The 12,827-nt window shown below is 35.6% G+C and overlaps 1 protein-coding gene across 5 annotated transcripts in view; it reads left to right on the forward strand.

Moving 5' to 3' along the window:
- Positions 1-12,827, forward strand: part of LOC122531544 (homeobox protein abdominal-B-like) — a 71,383-nt gene that overhangs the window by 3,506 nt on the left and 55,050 nt on the right. For 4 of the 5 annotated variants that reach the window (XM_043659559.1, XM_043659558.1, XM_043659562.1 and 1 more), the window contains one exon: positions 10,366-10,431. The exons of the other annotated variant lie outside the window; for it this stretch is intronic. The gene's annotated coding sequence lies outside the window, so the exon portion shown is untranslated. The remainder of the gene's footprint in view (positions 1-10,365; positions 10,432-12,827) is intronic. 5 annotated transcript variants of the gene reach the window in all.

Raw genomic sequence — 12,827 nt, forward strand, 5'->3', positions numbered from 1 at the left:
TAAGATGCTTTCGTAGCGATATATAACTTGTTCTATTTACTAGTGAGTGAAAGAGTAATAGTGAGTGGAAGAATCATTAATCTTTCATTAGTGATCTTTTATTAGATTATAAATTAAAAATTGGTTTCTGTCATCTCAGATGAACTTGTTGTTTATTCTTAATTATTCTTGTTATACATAGAGTGTATATTTATTGGTTAAATAGTTAATGTTTTCCGGAAACATCATGAGTGAATGAAGTATTGACTGAGCAAATGCAACAGCCGATACTAAAAATTTACGACTGTTTCCTTTGCGTTTAGGATGCACAAATCACTCAGTTTGTGTAAAGATCTTACAATTTTTATGGCAGACAACAAACAGGTATATCTGATTTACCTTACCGAAGTTCACGAGTTTACAGAATGTGAATCTGTGCTTTTTAATGATATACCTAATCGTTTTGTTAATTGCTCGTAAATTATATATGGGGCTACACATAACGTACACAGTGAAATATAGTTTCTGAATGAAACAAGATGTTTCCTTAAACGATAATATAATTACTATGCTAATAATTTTTTACTTTTATTAATAATTTTTTTTCACAGAAATCTATTTTTCAATTACTGCTATAATATCAAGTCAGGATTTATAAAAAATTATATTATCATTCTCAAACGGAAATATTTACTACACTAGTCGATCCGATTTGTTTTCTACAACGAAGAAACGATTGGAAGTACAAGTAGTTGTATTCAAGGCAACGGCCATTTTGAAATCCATGATGGCCGCCCTTATTTTTCGTATGGCAGAGCTTAGATGTATGGAAGTCCTGCCAATAGCTTTCACGATGGTTCCGTTATCCATCCCTCCTTGTGACCTATCATTTCTTCGCTCTCTTACTTTTGCGAAATTCATCTCTCCATCTATTGCGCAGGATAAAAAAAAAAGGCACCCGAAAGGAATTCAATTCTAACTGGTTATTTTGGATTTAATACATTGTTAAATATAAGAATACTGATTGGGTAAAAGTGTCACATAGCAAACTTGTGTAGCACAGTATAACGGTGAATGAGAAAGGGGAGGCTCCTTACTTCCCCACCATTAGAATCTGTCGCGGCGGCCATCATGGATCATCTGCGCGCGCATACGATGTACCGTCCATTCTGTGATGGAAGGATCACGATTAAAACTTTTAGCAGAAAAGTTTATTATTTAAAACTTTTTACTTTTGAGAAAGTCTGTTTCAATAAGTTTGGTGATCAAGAAAATAAATGAAATAATTTACAATAAATTTATTAATAAATTTTGTATTAAATTTGTGGTTATGTAGTTTGTAACGTCGTAATTTCATTAATTTTTACTGTGTTGCATTATATGTAATTAATTAAGTATAGATCATCATCCTTCGTATACAGACTTTAATTTTTTATTTTGTATTATATTATGAAAGCAGTTTCCTCAATTAATTACAGTAGGTAATTTTTTTAATGGATATGCGACATGATCGATATAGTAGGTTACTGAAGTATCAATACTGTGGCATGCAAATATCACAGATAAGATATCTATTGTATAATTCGATATTTCTTTTCATATGATTAATATGTTTCAAAGAATTCAACGTCGTTCTACTTAATTTTTATTTAAACTCGATTGTGCAATAAAAACTTCACTTTTCGTTGATTATATTAGATTATAAACATAAAGAAAATTTATATATTTTGAAAAGAATTTATTTCAGACTGAACTACAATTATTTACGAATTTATATATTTGCATATAATAATGTCATGTATATTCGAAAATTTCAATTTATTGGTTTGTTTATTTAAAATTTCTCTACAGTTGAGAAAGTTCTTGTAATATTTATTAATTGATAATGGTAAAACAGGAAAAATTTTCTTGACTTTCACCAACTTTCCGCCAGTTAAAGATACCGGCGACTATGTTGGAGAAGGTTGGAGCAAATTCCGCTAGGAGTGCTGCGAGAGAACTATATTGATTTTTATAAATCAATATAAGAATGGTTTAGCTTTTTATTTACATATGCATTCTTTTATGCATTAAATTATCTATTATTGTATAATTGTATAGTAAAAGAGATTTTTTTTTTATTTTGGAGGTCATGATTTCACTTTCGCATACCTGTCTTATTATTAGGTCTCTGATGAAAGTAATTTTTACTTATTATTTTTTATTTGCAAATTCCTCAATTATCTAGATATATTTTACACTAACCCTTTAGCCGCGAACAATTTTCATATTATTTTCTACAGAATCACGGATGAAATTTGTCTAGTTTGTATATTTTGAATAAATTTATTACAAGGATAGTAATTGCAATCTAAAAAAAGCTTTAAATATCCGGAGAAGGAGAAATTATCGATGTTCGTAGGAATTAATACAATGAGTAAATCTTTAATACATTATATTAAAAAAAAAACCATAGACATCGCGAATAAAATTGAAAACACCCACTTCACGTAGAACTATAAAAATTATTTTGGCGCAAAATTCGTTTAACCAACATCTGAAGTATTTAATCCCATGATCAAATGCTTTCAAAGCGGTTTTCTTTTTTTTGATAAGGGAATTACGCTCGACGCTTGCATCGCGAAAATTTGCTGACGTTCGCTTCGATTATGAAACATTGTGACCGTGGAAAAGTGAAGGAATTACGACAAGGAATCATCCAGGTGCTCGTTTATTTTTGTGTCGTGACATCTCAAAGTCATTCCGTCGATTACAACGTGACAGGTAGATGATTGGTGTCGGGAACGTAACACGAAATAATTATGTTCCAAATGTGCAATGTCTTTCGAGAATTATAGTATAATTAAAACATTCTGGAACGTCATATACGGATGACATGTCTATGAATCAGCTCAATTTAGTTGTTGGAACTTTCTTCATTTACTTTTTACAATAAATGTTTTTCTGACATTTCATTTTTTGTATATTATAATTTTGTATATTATAGGCATGCGTGCATTGTTACATTTTCAAATCTCACATCAAATGTCTAAACCATAGTCTTATTTTCATTTTTTGAATTATAATTTAGTTTCGAAGACTTTGCGAGTTAAACTATATTGGTTAAAGAACATAAATGCCATTACTTGAATTACTAGATACGTCTACTAATATATTTAATGTTATTAAATTATAATATTAAATATATTCAAACTTCAACTCCGCGTATTTTTCTTATTTTTGAAATTCTTCCTACAAGAAAATTCTTTTAATTTGAATTTGTGTAGATTCTGAAAACAAAGTTTAATTATTTTATATGACTCCGATGGCACCATGTAAGTTTCGAGAATTTAAAATGCATCGCGTCATTTCCCATAACTTTCCACCCTATTTCATGCTACGGCAGTCTGGCTACGTGTTTAACATCAGCATTCACTATGTGCATACTATATAAGAAAGTAAAGAGTAGCGGCCATCGATTTCTGCTTACTTTAGAAACGCATGCGCGGTTATGGCTCTCCTCCATTCGTGATCCTGATATCCTCGTCCTGGCAGCTTCCTTTCCAACTAGACGATCGTTCGCAGAACTTGCACCTGCTTCGGCATAAATTATTTCTGATCGGATATTTCTTTAATAAACGATTTCTATGCACAGTTTATCCCTCGGACGTACATAGGTAGTAAATAATGCACAGTGATTCTTGGGTATTGAAGAAAATCCTTATGTTCAAAGATAAAGATTTTTATGAAACTTTTTATTACTAGATTTCAATTTCTCTTTATCGGTTGATTATTAGTTATAACTTTAGATAATTTAGAATTACGAAATTTGAAGCGTATTGAACTCCTGACTGATTCAAATGTCTAATGCAACAATTTGGTTACCGTAAGTCGGTTCACCAGAAAAATTTAGATTAAAATTTTTTAAAGACATCTTCGCTATTTATTGAGTCAAACTTAATTTTCTGCAGATATTGTATACCATAATTTACCAGTGCAACATCAAAATTTCCGTCCGAAATAGTAGAGAAAACTCGCGAGAGTTGAAAATTTTAGACACTTTATTTAATCTGGGGAACCCGTTCCCAACGACTGGATAACAGTAATACCGCTTCCCTGCTATTCGGTCGTTCCCATTATCTGGCCATCTTTATTCACCCTCATAGCCACGCGGATCTAGTGGTCGAATAGCAGCGAATAGAAGGGGGACCGTTGACTGTCGGGAAGAAGACAAACAGAAGAGAGTCGTAGGTTGAGGAGAATTTTATGAACGTGCACAAATCTCCTCGTCAGGCACTCGCCAGCATCCACGATCTGTATGAGGGGTTGGGAATTGCTGGGCGGGTTTCTCCGTTGTTTCGTGATCAGAAAGGGTGGGACAAGGAGGTTGGACGGTACACAAATGAGGCAGCTTGATTCCAATTATTCAGTAAATTAAATACGAAGAGGGTTTGTCTTTACGGGCATTCCCGCGAGTTCCAGCGTTATTCCACGGAAGGGTAGATTTCACGACGGGGTGGTAGACAGCGATGGAAGAGAGAAGAGGAGGGAAAGAGAAGGTAGAGAGAAAGGGTTAAAATCGTGTCGTATTACAGGATACTCGCTGCGCAAGTTCCCCTATGTTATCTACAGTTAATACCCTCTTTTGGGGATGGATGAATAGAGGAGCCGCGATATTTTCGGTGAAACAACCAGCACGATTCCTTCGATCGCGATTCGCGCTACGTGTAACCTGAACCATGAGGCTTTAAAATTAAATGCTACCCAGTGTACCCATTTCTGGTTCGAAGAGTTTTAAATGGGAGCTTTTTGGAACAGTAAATAAGCTATTGAAACTCGTAGAGCTTTCAACTTACAATAAGTATTTTAATTTTTATGTTTTTATCATACTAACTCTTTTATTAACGGCACAGAAGTCACGCGAATTTTGATGAAAATTTTGGAGGAAGTTCTCGCAGTTGCTTTCTTATTTAGATAATGTTTACTGATACGTGGTACCAATTTTTTGAAACATAGTGGGTTAAAATGTCTTATCTTTTGATCTTAAACAATTAAAATAACTGAAATTCAGAGGTCATAATTTCGGTCATTTGATATCATCACGTTCAGTAATCGAAAATAATCCTACTTTTGTGCATTTTATTGAAATAAAATTTTCCTGCAACTTGAGACTTTTTTTGCCATGAAAACTCGAAGACGTCCATTTATAGAACGCTGGTTGTGAAGTCAATGAAAAATCCAATTATTTGTCACATCCAATCGATATGTTCATTCCTATGTAAACGAGCACCAGTTCGCTGACGTCTCTGTTCGATTATACAGAAGTTTCTTGGATCACTGGTTACCGGCTTTAATTCGTATTTTCTTTGGGGACTGCGCTTCGTCTTTTACGACCACGTATTTCTCCTCCCTATCTTACGGTTAGGGACTAGCCGAGTTTTCCCCTTTCCTCCCTTTTCCCCTTCCCCATCCGTCTGTTTTCTTCGCTCTTTTTCTCCAACCTTCCGCTTCTACGTTTTCTTTTTCTTCTTTTTTTCTCCTCTTCCTTCTTTTTTCCCTCGGTCACGATTCCTCTCCCCCCCTCTCTTCCTCGCTCGTTCTCTTTTTTTTTCTCCGCCGCGTTTCGTTCAATGCTCGCTCCACCTTCTCTCATCCCTGACGCTCTTTTTCGGTTCCACCCAAGTTCTTCTCGTCTTTATACCTTCACCCGTACCGAACGATTCCAAGATCAGGTATCTGGACGAAGGTAAGGTTGGCTGACCGTGCGTGGAAGGGGTTGAAGATGCGAACGGGATACGAATACGATTCGAATATTCTTTAGATGCACCGCGCGATATTTTTTGCACACTGTGATCCAATACTGGTACGAGTGGAATTAGAAAGATTCTACAGCTCAAAATCGATTAACCATCTTTTTGCCTATTTCTCTTTACTCTTTAATTTTTACAATTGTCCTATTACCGGTAGTAATATTGATGTTGGAAAATAATCCGACATTTTAAAGCATATACCTCAAATTTCTTTGTACAAGATACGTCCGATTGAAAATGATATGGAGGAAAACTAAAACCTTGGTGCACATTTTGTAAAACCTAGGATTTGATGCATTCGTTATAGCACGTTTCAGCGTGTATAGGGGATTTTACGGAAATCGTGTAAAGATCATCGCGTGCGAGAGGAACAGGAAACGAGGCGGGGCCAATAGTTGTAAAATATGATCTAAAAGCGGAGACAGTATTCCGGTTGCTACGTCCGGAGGGTGTGTTTACCGACCTAAGTTTTCACGTAATTGTATTCACATGGCATTTTGGTCCATTGCGTTTTCTAGAGGGGAATACATCTTCGGTGTCGGATAGTTCGTGGATAGGCGGGATCCTGAGGGTGAAAGAAAGAAATTTATAATCCATAACGTTTCCGGTTTATCGACGAGAAGTGCGTCTTGTTTCAGCAATGGCTGATGAAATATCTTCCGAACAACGTTGATAATATTGTTCGAGGATACAGATTAAAATTAAATTACGCGTATAGTATCGATTTAGATATAAAATATGAAAAAGAAAGCAAGAGAGTGAGGGTAAATAAGTTGATAATAATCAGACTATAGATTTTTATGCGAACTTATACTTTTATGAATAGATAAGAATATGTTTATTTTGTATGTTTTTGCACATTTTATGCATCCTTTTAGATACCATATAAATGCATAAAAATCCGTTGTCTAATAATTCATACGTAACATACAGCGTAAAAATCAAAATTTCGTTCCCTCTGTCATAATACATTTTCATGGCTTGAAAAGTGACCGTGAATTTCTTATAATAATAAAGATTTTATATGAATGGATTGAAATAATTAATACTTTACGAATATTATACACCTGTCTATGCAAATATTAAATTTCATAAAATTTTCAAAAAATTTTCGAACCTTGGTTCAAGTTCAGTCACGAGGCGAATAAGCGTACATATAAGCGGAACGTTTCCCATTAAAAATGGTGAGCGAGCCGCAGAGGAACGTTCACCAGGATTTCGTTACCGGTTCAACGATAAACACTCAGATTATCCCTTTTACGTTGCATCTTCGCGGATAGGCTGACTCTCAGCCTGAAGATACGTTGCATTCCAACAGACATCCAGCTTGTGTGTAGCAATACAAATGCGACAGCAACCAGACTTGGCACCATCGTATATTCGAAAGGATATCTCCGAGTTTGTACGCTTATATCAGTTGTTATACGCCCACAAATCGACCTACGTGTGTATGCGCGAGCGTGGAGTGCTTCTTAGGTTAAAATACGCGCCATACCGCAGATAAGACGAGGTTTTGGTAGGTTCGTTTGGTCACGGAGAACCTGATTTTCTTTTTCTTCATCCCCAGTGGCTTCGAGTCAAGGAACACCTCATTCGTCGCAACACGATTTTTTTTCCGAATTGATATTGGGATTATTCCCAATCTTTGTCTGTTCTTTGTTCTGTTTGCTATTTTATGCACCTTCCGGTTTGCCTAAGAAGTTATCGTGTTTTCAATCGGTTTGCCCAACGAGTTACTGAGACGTTTAAACGCTGCAGGTGTTTGGTCAGCGACAGAGGATAGGTAAATGTTTGGTTAGCGAAAGGTGACGTTGAAAAATCCGAAGTTAAAACAAATGGGAATCCAAAAAGAGATAACAAAAGTGTGCTGCCAGTTTCTGAAAAATTCACAGCGGATTTTTAGTGGAGCAAAGGACGTCAAAGGATCGTGGGTCGAGGATTCGTCGGAAACGAGATCGCAGAATCTCATGGTGTTCGCCACATCGTGTCGGTTCACGACCGCACAAGTAGCAGCGCATCCCCATTTCGAGTATTTCCATACTTTTATCACCGACGGTCTCTCGGATTTTTCGAATATTCCATCAACGTACAGAAGTCGTATACTACGAACCGAGAATGTGTACGTGGTACGAAAGTTGTCGAGCGTGCCTCGCATGCTACCGATTATCTTTTTCTTCGTTTTTTTAGTCCTACCCCGAGTAAACGAGCTACTCGAAGAAATCCTTGTTCCGCGGGCTTCTTCTTGTCAGCAAAACCCTCCCTCTTGATTCTTCCTTCCTTTCTCGATTTTCGTCCATCTGAATTTCAATGCCGAATTCATCGTTCTCTTCATAATTTTTCTTCCCTCTTCCTCCTTTTCTTTTTCTCTTTTTACAAGTTATTTTTCTTTTTATTTTTAAACAGGCAAGATTAGAGTTTGCAAGAGGAGACGAATCTATTTTTGTTTCATTTGATTTTTAAGGGTTAGTCTTCTTATCGTTGAATGAAAAATGAGGGAGGAATTGGAAAATTAGACAATGTCTTCGTCTAGATTTTGAATAGAGTAGATTGGCAACCAGTAGTAGTAGATTTTGAGTAGATTGACAACTTTGACTAGTTTTTACAGGTATGACAGGATCATTTTATTCAGATATACAATATAACCATAATTATTTAAACTAACCACTCCTTAATTAATCATCTCTTATTTAGAGTCACGTTATAACAATCAATAAATAGATATAAAAACTTTCGAATAAAAATAGGTATAACCCTTTCTTTAATCTCTTTCTGTTTTTTAATTTTTCTTGCAACAGATCATTCTCAAATTCTTCGTCAATCGATTCTCCTGTTAATCAGTGTTTGATATATTAAAATTCTCATAATCAAAGAGCTCCATTGTAGAACTAAAATCGTGACAAAGGACAATACCAAAGCGTTCCGTCGGCGCAGCACAAGAATTTCGATTACCGACGGGAAAGTTTCTCTGAACACAGGTTTCGTTCCGAGTATCCTCTTCGAAGGTCAAACGGATAGTTGAAACGTAGCCTAATGTCTACCCAATTTTTTTTCCCCTCCGCAGAAGGTCTTCTTCCGCCAATACTCCAATTTTTTTCTAAACGTTCGACATTAACCGGGACTAACAGAAATCGAAGGCCGTATCGTAACGATCTCCTTTGATTTCTTTTCCCTTCCATGTCTTTCGGTATGTATTGTACGTGTCCTGCGAACCGAAGTCTGCCCAGTTTTCATCTCGTCGTCACGAAGAGCTGACGCGATCGTGAGTCGATCCACGATAAAATTGACGAAACAGTTTAGCGCCTTAAATATCGTGAGTTGCCCGACGAATGACTGCTGCGCCATTTTATTTCCTTCGTGTTTGGACTCGCAGCAATGGCGATTCAGTCCGAGGAAATTTTTATTCAAAGATACAATTTCTCGAGGATGTCGTGAGTATTTAAATTTTTTCTCATCAATCACAAGATACTCGTGTTATTTTTAATGTTATCTACTTTTTAATATTGCCTACGCGAAAAATTTTATGTAATTTGTATATCTTGAGTGATCTTTCTTATTTGAGCATTTTTTTCGTTAATCGCGAAATATTCGTGTTGTTTTTAATAGTGGAGAAATAAGACATCATTATATTTCAGAAGGTTAGTACGTATTTAATCTAGGTAGTTTTTGTCCTTCCACTTAATTTTTATGCAATAGGCTAGCTGTCTAAAATTTTTTGCGCCTCTCCATCACATCGGGTGATAAAAATGAATTAAGATGATGATTGTATTACCTCATCGTCATTAGTCTTATACTCTTTCTTTAGAGTATTAACATACAACATCAAGTAAAAGCTAATCGAACGTAATCAATAAATAATTATAAATAATTATAACCAGTCAATTCACTTTATACTTACTTATTCCACGATTAATCGCGATTAAATAAATGCAATTATAGGTACATAAACTAGGCTTGATTTATTTTTATTGATTATCTATTCTCTTTTTATGCATAATTGCTGAATAGGTATATGTGGATGTCTATATCTATTATAAGTACTAGGTACTGATTCTTTTACCACCAAAATTCCTCACGCGATTTTATTTTCGTCTCTTTCCGTCATTAGCCTTTTTAGCCCTTTTTTCTCATGATATTAAATCAGTAATATTTTGTATATTTTTTGTATTTTTTATGTCATTATAATAAAAATTATTCTGCATTGTGCACGAGAGTCTTTGTAACTTAAATAAGAATCTCATACTAACAGATTCGAGATGAATAATTCCTGGTTATTGCCATTCTGGCAATTGCTATTTAAATGAGCATTAATTATTCACTGGTGTTAGGTATATATATATTTTTGAGTTTTGATTAGATATTTAGATGTTTAGATATTGTAGATATATTTATATTTATACAGTTCGAAATTTAATGGATAATTTATAGAAGAATTGAAACTTAAGCTGGTGTCGAAAGTAAACTTTGTTTTAAATGCAGGTCAAATATCCATGATATTTATGACAGACTGTGGTCACAGAGTATATGTGTTTTAACAAACTGTCTGAGATTAAGAAAGGTTTTCATTAAAATCTAATAATTGGTCACTCGTTCCATGCAGGTTTCCCCATGTGGCGAAGAAGAGTTACCGCTGTTCGTTTACCTCCCCACCCACGATCGATCAAAGGTGAGGTATAATAAAGAATAATTCATAACAAATGCCGAGCAAGCCGAGGGTAGAAGAATGATTTGCAACGGAACTCTAGTCAAACGAGTATCGCGTAGCGAACATGATCGCGATTCTGTAACAAGTGAAAAATCATTTCTCTCGCGCTCATTTCATTCTTCGAAAAATCGACAAAGTGTATATATACCTACAACCTTGATACCTACTAGTTTCGATGATACAAATTTTATATTTTAATCGCTTTTAGTAGTTCCAGTGGTAACAGGCTTTCAGGTAGATAAAGTTAATTGAAATCTCGATCATGATCGGTCTTACGTGAGAAATTTCAATTTTTAGCTCTCGTGTGTCATTCATTCATTTGTTAACAGACTCCCAGTAGATGAAATTAATTGAAATCAGGATTATGACGGACCTTACGTTTCGATTTTAATTCTCGCGGTGTCGCTGCCTGCGTCATTTAGATTAAACTCAAATTCGACGACGTGATTCGTCGTAAATCTGTTTCGACGTAAACGCACTGCTCGACCGACTCTTGCATCACGTTGTTCGGCATGATTAACACGCGTATCATAAAATTCTAGCGGGGTGCTCGCGCGACGGTAATGTTCGCGACTACCTGTCCTTCGATGTGTTCTCTTCCGATAGTCTAGAATCTCATCGATAGCACATGGAATCACCAGAATTAACGCGGCTAAGCGTAATTTACTGCCGCGAGCTTTTCTTCGTGCGATTGGTTTGCTATTGGGAAAAGAATTGCAATTGCGAGCGTAGTGGTGAATCGTTGGAATATCGATGGAAGATCGAAACAATTTTCCGGAGGAATAAATGGAAGTCTCAGACGGCAGTAACTTCGAAGCATTAAGTACGGAAGCTATTTCCTGGTTAACTAGATTTTGTATCTTGCGAGGGAAACTGATAAAATGTTCTGAAAGTATTGTGTCGCGTACAATTTGCTCGCATATGCTATATAAAAAAAGAGAATAGATAGAACGCGAAAATTCATCGGAATTGATGCTTTCTCGTGATTATATTAATTTGAGAAACGAGGGTGCATACAATAACGTTTGATTCTCTTGCTTCTCTTTTATTCAAACGCACAGTTAATGGCATGTGCAATTTTTTATGTTAAAGATTTTTTAAAAATATCAAAAATCCTTTCTTTGGTAGGAATGAAGATTCAGCAAAATTAACTCTTAATTTTGTACTAAATTATTTTAGTAATTTATTTTAATTTCTTAGAATTAATAATTCATCCCAAATTTTAGCTATCTATAGATTCAAAAAATTCAGCGATAATTTAGATAAATATTTAAATTAAAATCCTTTCATTTGACAAAGAATATCCACTTCGTAACTGTAAGAGAATTTTGCATATTCAGTTGGATAAAAATATCCGCGAATCGCGTCCAATTCTGAACAGATTCTAATCCATGCGCAACATTCGCAGTTTCAGCAAATCGAAGCGATACGTCTCGTACTGTTTCTCAACGATTATTAAAATTGCATTTTATTACCCGTAACTAACGATGGAAATATTAACAGGATATTCATACGTGGTTGTTTCGATGCCGTGACATTTATGCAGCCTCTGCGTCTTATTGTTAATTCATTCGATACGCTCGATCTTCTCTTACTTTCTTCGTTTCGTTTATTTCGTTCCAGGGCTTTAAACGGTTCTCCGTTCACATTCTCACCGATTCAATTTGATTCTCGAGTTTCGTCACGCGTTCGTATCGAGTAATTTAAAATTTCCGTCTTGAGCAATGAATATTTACACGCGAGTCACTTTAAAGTATCGTTCGTTCTTTTTGTTAAATATTAAAACTGCTTGAGATATCGTTCACTCTGCGAAAGAGTGGTAGCCAAAATGACTCGCGTTTCGTGGCGGGAGTAAAATAGAAGGAAGTCAGTTCGTTTCTAAGCGTTTGTACAGATCCGAAGGAAGACTCGTCGGCCTTTTTCGAGGCCGAAGGAGTGGAACAAACAGGTCCGCGAAATCGAACACATGTGCCTACTCGTAAATTTGTAGGGACACACCTTCTAGGGTTTAGGGCTTCAAATAAGAGCTGCTGAAATATGGTATTAGTCAGTGCGTTATAACTTGTGCCGGCACAAGGTTGTATCATGTGTCGGGATTTCTACATCACCTCTTTGTACTCGAAGATGCGTAGAACAAATAGCGAATAGAATACAGACTTGCGGTTCTATTTGTGGCAATGCAAATCCAGGCTTGAAGAAACAACGAGTTAGCTAACGATGTCTTATAATGGAAAAGCTGAGAGCAAAGGTAAAAGATATTACGTATATCAGTAATTAGTAACTCTTAATTGGTCATGGTGATTTTGACCTTTGACGAAAGTCCTCTAACAATTCTCACAGCTTGTTATTCGATTTCT

The sequence above is a fragment of the Frieseomelitta varia genome, unplaced genomic scaffold (assembly GCF_011392965.1).
Source record: "Frieseomelitta varia isolate USP_RPSP 00005682 unplaced genomic scaffold, Fvar_1.2 scaffold_405, whole genome shotgun sequence".
Lineage (NCBI taxonomy): Eukaryota > Metazoa > Arthropoda > Insecta > Hymenoptera > Apidae > Frieseomelitta > Frieseomelitta varia.